General features: G+C 41.7%; 1 protein-coding gene and 1 long non-coding RNA gene across 4 annotated transcripts in view; one reads left to right on the forward strand and one right to left on the reverse strand.

Annotated features, from left to right (window-relative positions):
• The window catches only part of PAPPA2 (pappalysin 2), a 435,383-nt gene that overhangs the window by 316,921 nt on the left and 103,920 nt on the right, over positions 1 to 14,542 (reverse strand). The window lies entirely within an intron of this gene.
• On the forward strand, positions 9,444 to 13,145 carry LOC140706763 (uncharacterized). The gene is made up of 3 exons (XR_012086610.2): positions 9,444 to 9,514; positions 10,860 to 10,911; positions 13,074 to 13,145. It is a non-coding gene; the product is annotated as an uncharacterized LOC140706763 (long non-coding RNA).

The raw sequence follows: 14,542 nt of genomic DNA on the forward strand, positions 1-14,542 counted from the left end.
AGATACCGGGGCTGCCGGAGAATGGAGAGATTCCAAAGCTTAGTCAGTCCTTTAGGAGCTAAGATGAGCCCAAGAATCTCAGCTAGGCCCTGACCAACGCTTCTTCCTCAAATCCGCCTCCTTTATTAAGAAAAGCAACACACACACACAGACAAATCCATGAGTTTAAACTCAGGCTAATCTGGGCTCTATATTAGGTAGCAAATACACATGGCCAAATCAGAAAGACTAGTCTGTTCAAGAAACCAATGCATGCAATTCTAAATCATTACTGTTTTATTTTTAAAAGGATGGTTCAGAAAAGAATTCAGATTATTGCTAAGTAATTCAGTTAGGAACATTTTCATAACAAGGCAGACAGATCACCCCCACCACTCCAGCTGGAAAAATAAAATAATTAAAAGCATTCTAAACTAGAATAATGCATAAGCGTAGTCATTCTTACGTTCCTGTGATTCCATAGTCCATGATCCACCAGGAAACGTTAGATTCCAGTTATAATCCATTTTGGGAACAAGCACATGTCTGTCCTTTCTCAGTCCAACTCCATCTTAGAACTCCTTCTTCTTCCCAGAATTCTTCATAAGGAACACCCCTCCTGGGTCTTGTTGTCCCGCCTAACTTTCTCATGGAGCTTTAGTTGTTATCATACTTTGTGGCAGTTTTATATTGACTACGAAAGTCTCTGCTCTCTACTCATCTTAGCAACGAGATAACCAGAGAGCGAAGCTTCTCTGAAACAGCATGAAAAACTTTCCTACTACAGAACAGACTTTAAATCAAGATGGATGCTATTGGGACAATCTTAGGACTACATATTCCATTCTAATACACATAAAAACACAAATCATCACAATGATTATCCAGAAATAACTCAATGGAAAGAACAAGATAAATTATGAAGGGAATGGATAACATATATGGATGTTTGCAAATGAGGGGAAAAGGTATAAGTTAAATGTATGTAGTTATGACTCTGCTTATTTTGGCTTTGGTCCTGTCCACTGGTAACCTGTGATTCCCAGACCTTCACTCAGAAAAGAGTGCAACCCTCAGGCTGAAAAAAGGTTCTGCACTTCCAAGGTGGAGATGTGTCACCTATTCTACTTCACCATTTACCTACATATAATATTGTGATGCTTGAACTGGGGTAAGGGGGAGATAATCTCTAAATTAATGCTTTAACTAGCAATGCATTGAAATTAAAGTTTTGTTACCAACTATTACATTTATTTTTTTTTCCTCCAACCACAACAGAACAGGATTCAATATTTATTTATGGTACTTTATTTCCCTTTATAATTCCTGTTTAACAAGGAAAAATGGTCAGGGAGCAACAAGCTCCTATTCATAGCTTATGTGTAGAGAGAAAGCCTCATGGTGAGCAAGGATGTGGCACTGCACAGTGCCACCAAGGCATATAATCCACGCAGAAACATAAATCACACAGAACTTTTGTGGCACTAGTGAGGATACAAAAGCTTTGTATGCAGTCTAATTGAAGTATACTACTCCCTTCCTCCATGGATAAACTAGAGGATTAGATAAGCTCTCCAAATATGTCTCATTAGAAGCTGGAAAATACGCAAGTGCCAGACAAGCCCAGAACTATCTGCACAAACTACTGGAGGTACTGGCAAGGCTTTTGGATTTCTCTGGAGGCTCCACATTCTGACAGGAATATCTTCTTCCCATCACTTTATTTCCTGGAGTCCTTATGAGCAAGCCAATTGGTCACCAGGATGGGATTCCACAGGCTGCATCTGGCAAGAGCTGAGGCCCTTTAAGCCACGTTTAGGCAATATGTGGCTCTCCAGATGCAGATAGATTGCTATTCCCATCAGTCCTAGTAAACACAGGAATCGTGAAAGTCTCTGCCCAACAACATGTGAAAAGAGAGGTTACTTACCTGTATCTCTCATTCTTCGAGTGGTCATCTGTGAATTCACACTAATGGGTGTAATCAGTGCTTGCCCAGAGGTCTCCGGAATGTTCTAAAGCTTTATGCTACATTCGTCAAGGACCACCCCCTTAGCCCACGAGGTCCGCCCGCCCTCACAGTTACCTCAGTTCCTAAGGTAGCCCAACACTGCATCAAAGGATACAGGAGAGGAGGATGGGCAGGAAGTTAGAATTCACAGATGACCACTCGAAGAACCAGACTTACAGGTAAGTAACCTCTCTTTCTTCTTCTTGGTCCCTGTGAATGCACACTAATGGGTGACTGACAAGCTTACTTTATAGGTGGAGGGATGTCATGGAAGGACTGAAGAAAGCACAGCTCTCCTGAAGGCAGCATCCTTTTTGGCTCTTAAGTCTAGCCTGTAATGAGAGGCAAACATGGACGGCATTGCCCAAGTAGCAGCTCTACAAATGTCCATCAATGGGACGCCGCAAAGGAATGCCACAGAAGAGGCTGTCGCCCTCAATGAATGAGCCTTAATACCTGAAGTTAAAGGCTGCTTGGCGAGCTGGTATGTCAGTTTTATAGTGAAGACAATCCATCAGGATATCATCTGAGATGAGACCTGTGATTCCCTGTGTGGGGGCTGCAGTGAAATAAACAGTCTTTTAGACTTTCTGAAAGAGGCTGTCCTTGAAGTATAAAAGACCAGAGCCCTTCTGGTGTCTAATTATCTTTCCAGATGGTTGAATATTGGTAACGCCCCTGAAGAAATGCTTTATGGTGGAATGTCTGAAAATCATTGCAGCATCCAAATCTTGTGGTTGGCATGCTATAATGGCTGAAAGGTAAACTTTGAGGGTTGAGAGCGATAATTGTTTGTCAACTAAATAAGAAAGGAATTGTAGAACAGCCTTTAAGGTCATCGGTTTAGCAGGTAAGTTATGTTGAAGGGTAAATTTGGAGAAAACTGCCCATTTCTGTGAATAGAGTTTGACTGTGTAGGGTTTCCTAGCATGGGCCAAGATGTCATTTACTGATGGAGGCTTCTCCAGGCAGTAAGGTGGAGGGTGTGGAGATCCGGATGATAGGTTCTGCCTTGATGTTGGGTGAGGAGGTTAGGTACAGGAGGTAGGCGGAAGTGGTTGGTGGCCATGGCTCATAACATGGTGAACCAAGGTTGTCTTGGCCACCATGGAGCGATCAGTATCATGTTAGTACAATCTTTCTTGATTTTGGCTATTGTCTTTAGGAGGAGAGGAATAGGTGGGAATAGATATATCAGGTGAACACTACAGTTTGCCATGAGGGTGTCCGCTAGGGACCCGCGGCTCATGCCTGCTCTTGAGTAAAAAAGATTGCATTTGGTGTTTAGGTGTGTGGCAAGCATCGATGTGACGACAACCCTAGATCTTGCACAGATGATGGAACACTGACTGGTCTAGGGACCACTCATGCATGTCAGTATTCATTCTGCTGAGTAGGTCTGCTATTTGATTGTCCTGTGTGGCGATATGTATGGCCATGGGAAATATATGACGTTTGAGGCACCATTCCCAAAACTGAACTGTGAGATAAAGGAGTGGGAGAGAATGTATGCCTCCTTGTTTGTTGATATAAAATAGTGCAGTGGTATTGTCTGTTGTGACCTGTACGACATTGCATCAGATGATAGGTTCAAATGCTCTAAATCCCTTGAAAATGGCTAGAAGTTCTAGGTTGTTTATGTGTAGTAGTCTTATTCTGGTGATCCAGGTAACATGGAAATTTATATTTTTGCAATGCAATGGTGCTGGCGTCTGTAGTGATCTGTATAGATGTTTGTAGGGGAGTGAAGGGTCATCCTATGAAGAGATTGTGTGGTTTGTCACCAGAGTAGCTGTGCCGAGAACTCTGGGGTGATTGTGAGTCTTTCTGACAGTGATCCCATCATTGGATCGAAAAGAGCGAGATACCAAGATTGGAGTGAGTGGATCTTTAATCTTGCATGTGGGATAGTTGATGTTGTTGACGCCATGAGGCCTAGAAGGCGTTGAGCAGAATGCGCAGTTACACTGGGATGGTAACAAAAGTGAATAAGGTTGTGAAGTTTCATAGCTCTTTCCTGAGGTAGGAAGACTCTTTCCTTTGTAGAGTCAAGAATGGCTCCTATGTACATAATGCGTTGAGTAGGAATGAGTTTGATTTTTCTGTGTTTACTTTTAGACCCAGATCCGCAAGGAGAGAGAGAACTATTTGGCTGTCTTTGAATGCTTGAGACTGAGACTGGGAAACCACAAGCCAGTCATCTATGTAGGAAAATACTGAAATTCCTAAGGTACGTAGGTGGGCCGCTACAGGTGCCATGCACTTCGTGAACACTCTCAGAGCTGTAGAGAGGCCAAAGGGGAGAGCACTGAATTCATAAGCCTGATTTTCTACCATAAATCTAAGGAATTTCCGATGGGAGTGGTGTATTGTAATATGTGTGTGGGGGTTCATCTACATCCTTATGTAATTCTGCATCAGGAAGGACGAAAGAGGCTTCAGAATTAAGAAATAAAGAATTTTTATTAACATATCTTGTGTCAACTCTTTCTTCAACAGTAACTGGTTTTTGTAACGTCAAATGAGGTGGGGAATCATCCCAAAACCAAGCTAACGATTTGTCAACAGGTAACTCTTTTAATAGTAGGTTTTCGCACTTTTCTCTCTCTCGGTTGGCATTCTCTGAAACCCGTTGCGGATCACACAGAGGGTCCCGCAACAGGGATGGCGGGCCCAATCTCCCTCTTTCGACAGCTCTTTCTCTACTTCCGGATCTAATTGATGTACCATTTTCTCTGGACCTTGAGCCCTGTGATATACCAGAACTGTCCATTCTTCAGGGTTAAGACCAGGTATTATAGGTCTGAACTTTCCTTTCGCTGAATCTTTGTATTCTTCATCTATGTCGCCCTCGGCTAGTCTCTTCTGTGGGACTGAGAACACCCTCACTCCTTCGTCTGGTTCTTCAGTCACTTTCTCCTCTATCACGGTTACTTTTTGTGTCTCCTTTGATCTATTCCATTCTTCAGTCGTCAAAAACACGTCTATCCTCTCCCTGCCACGGTTCCACTTCTCTCCCTCACTCTCAACTGGCGTTTCTGACCGTTTCTTCCGTTTTTCCTCCTCGCGCTTTCCCCCGCCTTCTCCCTCTCCTATCTCAGCCTCGCGGATCTTTCTTTCCTCCTTCGCGCGCGTATCTGTCATTTGCCTTTCCTTCGGTCTTGCTCCTAACTCTCTTTCAGGCTTTATCTCTTGTTCTATCTTGGGAGGTTGAGGGGACGGCTCACTCTTTGATGTTCCTGCTACTTCCTCCTCACACGCCCCCTCCCTTGAGTGGGCCGTCCTCTCGACATCTATCTCCTCCTCGATATCCTGCCGAGAGAAATAATCTGCATTAATATGATTTTTCCCTTTTCTATATTGGACCGTGAAGGAAAATGGTTGTAGGCTGAGATACCATCGGGTTAATCTTGCATTAGAGTCCTTCATTTTGTTTAACCATTGTAAAGGAGCATGATCCGTCATTAAAACGAATGTTGTACCCAGTAAATAATATTTAAATGATTGTATAGCCCATTTTACAGCTAAGGCTTCTTTTTCAATCGTAGAATATTTCCTTTCTCTTTCACTTAACTTTTTACTAATATACATGACAGGATATTCTTTCCCATTTTTAGTTTGAGACAGTACCGCCCCTATTCCTCTTTCGGACGCGTCCGTCTGAACCAGGAACGGTAACTCAAAATCAGGAGCATATCTGTGAGGCAATGAGTTTAAGATCTCCTTCACTTTATTAAAAGCACATTGTTCTTTCTCACCCCAAATTATTTTTTTGATTTTTTTCTTTTTTGTCAAATCCGTCAAAGGTGCTGTGACCTCTGAATAATTTGGAATAAATTGCCGGTAATATCCTGCCAAGCCTAAAAATTGTTGCACTTCCCTTTTATCTTTTGGAACACGCCATTTTGTTATTTTGTCCACCTTATCGGGTACAGGTCGTATTCTTCCATTTTCAATTAGAAATCTGAAATACTTTATACTTTCTCTGGCAATTTTACATTTAGAAGGATTTACTTTCAAACAGGCCTTCCTTAATTCATCTAACACCTTAGTTAAATGTATTAAATGTTCCTTAAAATCTTTACTGAAGATCAAAATGTCATCAATATAAGCAGCTGCAAACTTTTCTACTGGTTCAAGTACTTTGTCCATTACTCTTTGGAATGTAGCAGAAGCTCCATGTAAACCAAACGGCATTTTTAAATATTGGAATAGCCCTTTAGGCGTGACAAAAGCTGTTTTTTCTTTGTCTTCTTCCCTCAACGGAATTTGCCAATATCCCTTTACTAGGTCTAACGAACTCAGAATTTTAGCTCCGCCTATTTTCTCTAACAAGTCCTCTATTTTAGGCATGGGGTAAGCATCAAATTTAGAAATTTCGTTTAATTTTCTAAAATCTATACATAATCTGACACTGCCGTCTGGTTTAGGGACCATTACCGGATAGCTTCTCCATGGGCTATAAGATGGTTCTATTACTCCTAATGACAACATTTCATCTACCTCCTTATTTATTTTCTCTTTAATATAATATGGCCAATTCCTTCCTCCTGACCTCGCTATCTTACCAGGTATAGTATTAATACAGTGTATTCCCATATTCGTAGATCCCGGCTTATTGCAAAATACATCTCTATAATCTTTCTCAATTTCTCTTATTTTTATTTTTTCTTCAGTATTAAGATTGTCTTCTAACTTCAGTTCTTCTTCGGGCATTACACACTCTTTAACCTCTGGCCCAAAATTTTCCTCTTCTATCTCACTCAAGAAACTCTCTCTCTCTCTCCATTCTTTCAATAGATTCACGTGATAAATTCCTGTCCCCTTTTTCTTATCTGGGGTGGCAATTTCATAATTAACATCATTTAATTTTCTGACTACTTCATATGGTCCTTGCCAATTGGCAAATAATTTGGATTGTTCAGAAGGAAGTAACAACAGAACTTTCTGTCCAACTTCAAATGTCCGTTTTCTGACATTTTTATCATATCTACGTTTTTGTTCAGTCTGTGTTCTTTTTAACTGGTTTTTAGCTTCTTTAGAGATGTGATTTAAATGCTCCCTCATCTCTATAATTTGTTTAATTTGCAACTGAGATTTGTCTTTACCATATTCCCAACTTTCTTTTACTAAATCCAATATTCCCCTGGGGTTCCTTCCATATAGTAGTTCAAATGGAGTAAAACCTGTAGATGCCTGTGGAACTTCTCTAATTGCAAACATTAAAGGTGCAATTAAAAGATGCCATTGTTTAGGTTTATCCATGACCAATTTTCTTAACATGCTTTTTAAAGTCTTATTAAATCTTTCTACTAATCCGTTACACTGGGGATGATAGACAGTAGTATGTAAGGGCTTTACATTTAATAGCTTCCACATCTCCTTTAAAGTTTGACTCATAAAATTCGAACCTTGGTCTGTTATCACCTCCTTAGGAAATCCCAATCTAGAGAAAATTTGCATTAATTCTTTAGCCAAAACTTTAGAAGTTATTGTTCTTAAAGGTATTGCCTCAGGATATCTCGTTGCATAATCAATTATAACTAAAATATACGCATGTCCCCCAGCAGATTTCATTAAGGGTCCCACAATATCTAAGCCAACTCGTTCAAACGGAGTGTCAACCAAAGGCATAGGGATTAATTCTCCCCCTGGTTCAACCTTTGGCTGCATTAATTGGCATTGTTTACATGTTTTACAATACTTTTCAATATCTGCCCATACATTAGGCCACCAAAACCTTTGCAAAATTCAGGAACCCATCTTTTTTACAGCCAGATGACTGGCCATAGGAACATCATGTGCTAAATATAACAATTTTTCTTTCCATTTTCCAGGCACCACCAGTTGTTTAACCCCGTCAATAGACAATCTATATAACAAACCATCACATATCTCAAATCCCACTTCCCCCTTTTTCACTTCTCCTTTTTTCTTGGCTCTTTCGAAGAATTTAGTCAGTGACACGTCGTCTTGTTGCCAAAATCACGTTACCTCCCGAGATATCTCCCCTAAATCATCCACAGTTTCGATATCAACACATTCAATCTTTTTACATTCTTTACCTCTCATCAATTTATCAATTCCCAACCAGTCTCTTCCCAATAACATTTCTCTAACCAGTCCGGGTACTACACCAACTTCCATCCTTCTCCTTTCCCATTTATTTCTATCGTTGCGTACGTGGTCTTATAGGCCTTCACATCCCCGTGAATACATCTAATTTTCATTTCTCCATTCGCGTTAACCCCCTCTAAATTTTTCACAAGAGTTTTACTGCTTCCGGAATCAATCAACGCTTTCTTTTGTTCCCCATTAACCAATACTTCTATTTCCCATTCTTTATTAAAACCCGCATTTCCCCCAGTCACCTGGCTCCATTGCTTAACCCAGGAACAATCCACTCTGGGGCAATTTTTTCTCTGATGCCCCTCGGCCCCACAACGGAAGCAAGACCCCTTAAATTCGCGTTGTTCCTTCCAGCTGGGGTAAGCTTCCATAATTCTATGCTTGCTGCCTCCGGCTTTCTCCATTTTAACTTCCTTTCCCGCTGTTCCGGCGCGTTGCGCAGCACCATTGCCTTCGGACGCCATCTTTTCTTTCGCTTTCAGCCTCTCCGGGTTTGCCCAGCCGCTTTCACGTGTTCCCTCGTCAGCAATACAAAAGTCTTCAACCAATTGGATTGCAGCCTCCAAATCACGTGGGTGGTTCCTTTGCACCCAAGCTCTCATGTTAGTATTCATTGTCGTAACAAGTTGCTCCATAACTATCTCATTTAGGATTTCTTCTTTAGTTTTCTCTTCTGGCCTTAACCACCTTAACAAGTTCGCTTTCATTTTCTGCACTAACGTACGGGGATGTAAACCATGCTTCATTTTCAAATTCCTGAATTTTTTACGATAAGCCTCTTCAGTTAAATTCGATGTCTGCAAAATAGTGGATTTAACTTTGTCATATTGCATCGCTTCTACTGGAGATAACGTGTCAATTATTTCTTGTAAATTACCAGATAGACAGGGAGTAAGAATTAGAGTCCATTGTTTTTTCGGCCAACTTGCCGCCAATGCGACTCTTTCGAAGGTATTTAAGTAAGCTTCAGGGTCATCTTCAGCTGTCATTTTTTGTAGTCTAATAGGGGCTGGACCCGCCACCCATGAATTTTTTATAACATCTTCAGTTCCCGTCGTCTTCTTTTCAGGGTTTTTTGCCAACTGATTTAGAATGAGGTTTTGTTGCTCGGCTAAGAATTTTATCATTTTTTCTTGTCGTGTTATTATTTAAGGTTTTCTTCTCTTTCTGTCGGTATTTCTGAACCAGCCCCGGGTTGGGCACCAATGTGGGGGGGTTCATCTACATCCTTATGTAATTCTGCATCAGGAAGGACGAAAGAGGCTTCAGAATTAAGAAATAAAGAATTTTTATTAACATATCTTGTGTCAACTCTTTCTTCAACAGTAACTGGTTTTTGTAACGTCAAATGAGGTGGGGAATCATCCCAAAACCAAGCTAACGATTTGTCAACAGGTAACTCTTTTAATAGTAGGTTTTCGCACTTTTCTCTCTCTCGGTTGGCATTCTCTGAAACCCGTTGCGGATCACACAGAGGGTCCCGCAACAGGGATGGCGGGCCCAATCTCCCTCTTTCGACAGCTCTTTCTCTACTTCCGGATCTAATTGATGTACCATTTTCTCTGGACCTTGAGCCCTGTGATATACCAGAACTGTCCATTCTTCAGGGTTAAGACCAGGTATTATAGGTCTGAACTTTCCTTTCGCTGAATCTTTGTATTCTTCATCTATGTCGCCCTCGGCTAGTCTCTTCTGTGGGACTGAGAACACCCTCACTCCTTCGTCTGGTTCTTCAGTCACTTTCTCCTCTATCACGGTTACTTTTTGTGTCTCCTTTGATCTATTCCATTCTTCAGTCGTCAAAAACACGTCTATCCTCTCCCTGCCACGGTTCCACTTCTCTCCCTCACTCTCAACGGGCGTTTCTGACCGTTTCTTCCGTTTTTCCTCCTCGCGCTTTCCCCCGCCTTCTCCCTCTCCTATCTCAGCCTCGCGGATCTTTCTTTCCTCCTTCGCGCGCGCATCTGTCATTTGCCTTTCCTTCGGTCTTGCTCCTAACTCTCTTTCAGGCTTTATCTCTTGTTCTATCTTGGGAGGTTGAGGGGACGGCTCACTCTTTGATGTTCCTGCTATTTCCTCCTCACAATATGAAAATACGTGCCGCTTAAATCGATGACAGTAAACCAATAGCCTTTTTGAAGAAGTGGTAAAATCCGTTCTAGAGTCACCATGTGAAATCTTCTTTGAATGATGTAATAGTTTAGTTCCCTTAGGTCAAGGATAGGTCTTAATCCTCTATCTTTTAGGGACTGTAAAATAACAGGAAAAAAACTAGATGGTTTTGAGGAGTAGTTATGAGAGATATGGCAGCCTTTGAGAGGAGGGAATGTACTTCTTGTTGGAGGATTTCGGATGGTGGTGGTAGGCGATTTCTATGGCGTAACCCATATCGATGATGGTAAGTACCCACGGGTCAGTGGTGATGGAAGACCATACTGGAAGGTGAGCTGAGGCGGGTGGTTGTTTGGAATAGTGGGTGTTTTTTTTGCAGATCTGGGGAATGGGAAAGTCAAAGGTTCTGCTTTTGCTTTTTGTGAGAGCGCCTGAAAGATTGCTTTGTGCGTGGTCGTTGGAGTGTTTATCGGGACTGGAGAGATGAAATTGATTGGTTTGAGTATTTGTTTCTATTGGGATATGACTTAGGTTGTCAATAATTGTAGGGTCAGTGCCACTGTGGATGCTGAGGTCTGTAGTACGATTGTTGATTGTTAAATGAATGTGTTTTTTTAAACTTTTGTAGGTTTTCTAATATCTCATCACTCTTCTGATTGAACAGATGGTACCATCAAAAGGTAAGTCCTCTATTCGCATTTTGATGTCATCTGAAATATGTGCTGATCTTAACCATGCATATCTACGCAATACCACTGCAGAAACCAACTGTAGCGATGATGTGTCTATGATGTGTCTAGTTGTAATCCTTTCTTGAAAGGTGAGAGCCATGGCCTCTTGATGGAATGCAAGACTATGTGCTTTGTACTCGCCCGTAGCAGACTGGAAAGATGGGAGTGCTTTATTCCACATATAGCCGTGGTATGCTCCCATGGCTGCGAAGTAGTTGGCAGCTCAAAGGACGAATGAGGCTATATCCAGTTTTTTGCCCTCTTTGTTATTGGAGGTTATGCCGGAGCGCTTGCAGACCCTGTTTTGTGTCACGTCCACAATCAGTGAATTTGAAGGCAGATTTTTGAACAAGAAGTTAGCATTGTCACCGTGTGTCTTGTAAAGGTTTTCAACCCTTCTAGACATTTGTGGTACTGAAGATGGTTTTGACCATGTTTGTTTGGTGAGTTCAAGCAGAGAAGGGATGAAGCTCATGCTAAGAGACAGAGTGTTGGTCATTAATGTCCTCTAAGACCTTATTAGATTTGTATTTGTGATGGCTGCTGTATATCACGCTCCATGGCCTTGGCTGTTCTGTGAACTAGTTGTGAGTATGAGGAAAAATCATCAGAAGGAGAAGGTGGATTATTGGTGAGAATATCTGAATCTGGGGTAGGTAAATTGGGTGGTGATTCTTGGTCTATGATTGAATGAGAGGAATCCGAAGAAAAAGAATGAGAGGATGAGATGGAAGAGGTAGGATAGCATTGAGTAGGTGCTGTTTCTGACTGGGTATGATGAAGTTTTGATGGGGTCCTCTGTGTCGGTACCACAGGAGTATGATCTTTGTTATGCTTTTTATGTGGAGACTTGGTACAAGTAGTCACCGTTTGCGGGTCGGTATAGGTTGTGGCTGATTGTAACGGAGGATCGTGAGGCTGTTGTTGTTGGGATGGTACTGGAGCCCATTTCGGTGCCATGTGTCTAGGTTGAGGTTGGTCAGAGCGTTGCTTTTCTCTTGATTTATGCTTCTGTACCGGGACAGATGAGATGGAATCGTCATCTGATGATGATCGGGACCGGTAGCCCTCATGGTACCGTGATCTGCATCTGGGTGATATGGATTATTCAGAATAGTTGGAGTCATAATAACAATGATAACGGTGTCGCCTTTCCGGGTAGAATTCAAGCTTGGGAGAATAGTTCCGATATGCTCGATAACGAGAGCTTCTATAGGCTGGGTCATGATATTCCTGAGGCTCATAGAGCCTGACCCTTTTAGATCACCTGTGTGTTCTGTATCACTCTTGGGACGTGAAGAACCCGGATGGAGTAGCAGGTCTCACAGTATCGGCACCATGGGATGTACGGTGTTCTTTCCTCAACCTCTTGCGGGGAGGAGAAATGTTGGGTGCTTGTTAATGATGGTCAGATTCATCAACCAACACTAAACGCACTGTTGATATGGGACTGGACTGCAGTGAAATTGGAATGACTGTAACATCTGCGGTATTAACAGGAGATGTCGGAGACTCAGCCAGGATAGGCGGCTCAAGTTCTGTGGTATCAGAACATCTTCTGGAGATTCAATTGTCACAGTGGGTTGATACTGTAGTGGGAGTTGTTGTGAGCCTGGTCTTTTTGAATGGGTGTCAGGCATTTTCTTACTTTTTTAGACTTAGAGGGATCCAGTATGGATGGAGACTTCAGTATCGGTATCAACTTGTTTGAACTCAGAGATTTTGATTTGGATTTTTGAGTATTTTCAGAAGACAATTTTGCAGATGAGGAGACTGTTGATAGAATTGGGGAGTGTCTGGAAGGTTGTGCTGTATGAGGCGAGTTCATTGTCTGAGATTTGAGTGATTCTTCCCAGAAAAAAGACTTGAATCTTTGTTGTCTTAGTCTCAATGCTTGTTTTGTAAGATGTTGTGGCCGTTTGTGAGGGGAATTTTATTTGAGCACGACGTGCACTTTTTGAAGGGGGGAAGGGGTGCCATAAATGGCGGGAAGGGGGAAGGAAGGGAAAAGGTAAGTCCAAACAAGTTACTTATCTATTCAAATAAACTGTTGATTAGGAAATTTTTAAGAGTTTTAAAGATTGAAATTCGGTCCTAATATTCCTTTTTAGAGAAAACAGACAATGAACGCAGCAGCTCGACAGAGAAAAAACCTCATGTGGCATCAGCAAAAAGGAACTGAGGTAACTGTGAGGGCGGACAGACCTCGTGGGCTAAGGGAGTGGTCCTTGATGAATGTAGCATAAAGCTTTAGATACCTCCACACAGGCACAGATTAAACCCATTAGTGTGCTTTCACAGAGACCACAAAGAAGTTATTCATGATTTGCTCACTCCTGCTCTCCTATAGTTATTAGGTGTATCAGTGAAAATATCCAGTCAAAATGTGTTTTATCCAGATCACAGATAATAAGAAAACAGGAACACAAAGAACCAAGGGAAGCGAAACTACAGTGGTGTTTCTGGGCCAAAATGCAACAAACAGGAATCTCAAATGGGCCACCCAGAGGAGGGAGGGAGGAAAACAGAGAGGCAAATAAATAGATTAGACAAAATATCTATATTTCAAAATGTTTCAAACCCTTTTAATTATATGATGGAGAGTGAAAGAATAGTACAACTAACCTGAACAACTTTATTACAGTGGTGCCCCAAATGACGACGATAATTCGTTCAGTGAAAATAGCTGTTTAGCGAAATCATCGTGTAGCGAAAACCATTTACTCATTGGAATGCACTGAAACCCGTTTAATATGTTCCAGTGGGGAAAATACCCCGTCATTTTGCGAAGATCGCCCATAGGGCACCCATTTTGCGAAGCGCTGATCAGCTGTAAAAATGGCTGTCCTGAGAAGCATGGGTCCGGAAAACACAGGGCAGCCATTTTTCAGAGCCGCCAATCAGATGTAGAAATCGTCATCGTGCAAATAAATGGTCCGCGAAGCATGGACCAAATCATCGTCAAGCGAAAATCGCCCATTGGAATGACTGTTTTGCGAATCACTATAGCAATTGCAAAAAGTTGTTATGCGGATTCGTCATATAGCGGGGTTGTCATCTAGCGAGGTACCACTATATTTAGTTTTCACAGTAAAGGGCCAATGTAATTAAAAGGGTCTAAAATGTCTTGGAATAATAAGGTTTTTTTGTTTCCACTGCTCTTCTCTTCCTCCCTCCTCCCCTCCCTCCTTCCTTCCCTCTCTCTCTTTCCCCTTGTAGCTCCAAGTCGTCTACTCACAGGGCTTCTGAGACCTTCTCGGAGCAGTGGGAGAGGAGTTCACAGCTTTAGAAGCCAAAACCAAAGAACATGTATTCATAGACTTATTGCCATGCATCAGAATAGCCATAGTTACATCCAAACTCCAGTTGAAGAGAAACAAGAAAAAGATTATCATACAGAAAAAGTATCAATGGAAGCATTATATGTAATTGTGGGTGTGGGTCTGGATGTATGAAATGTTCATCTTGATTTCAGCTAGGGAAGGAAAGATTACAATGAATATCTCCACCATCCATGCTTGAATAAATAAAATTTAAAACAAGCATGTTTGCTAACCCAGCTTTTAAAGTGACATCTGGT

Source organism: Pogona vitticeps, chromosome 4 (genome assembly GCF_051106095.1).
Source record: "Pogona vitticeps strain Pit_001003342236 chromosome 4, PviZW2.1, whole genome shotgun sequence".
Classification (NCBI taxonomy): domain Eukaryota; kingdom Metazoa; phylum Chordata; class Lepidosauria; order Squamata; family Agamidae; genus Pogona; species Pogona vitticeps.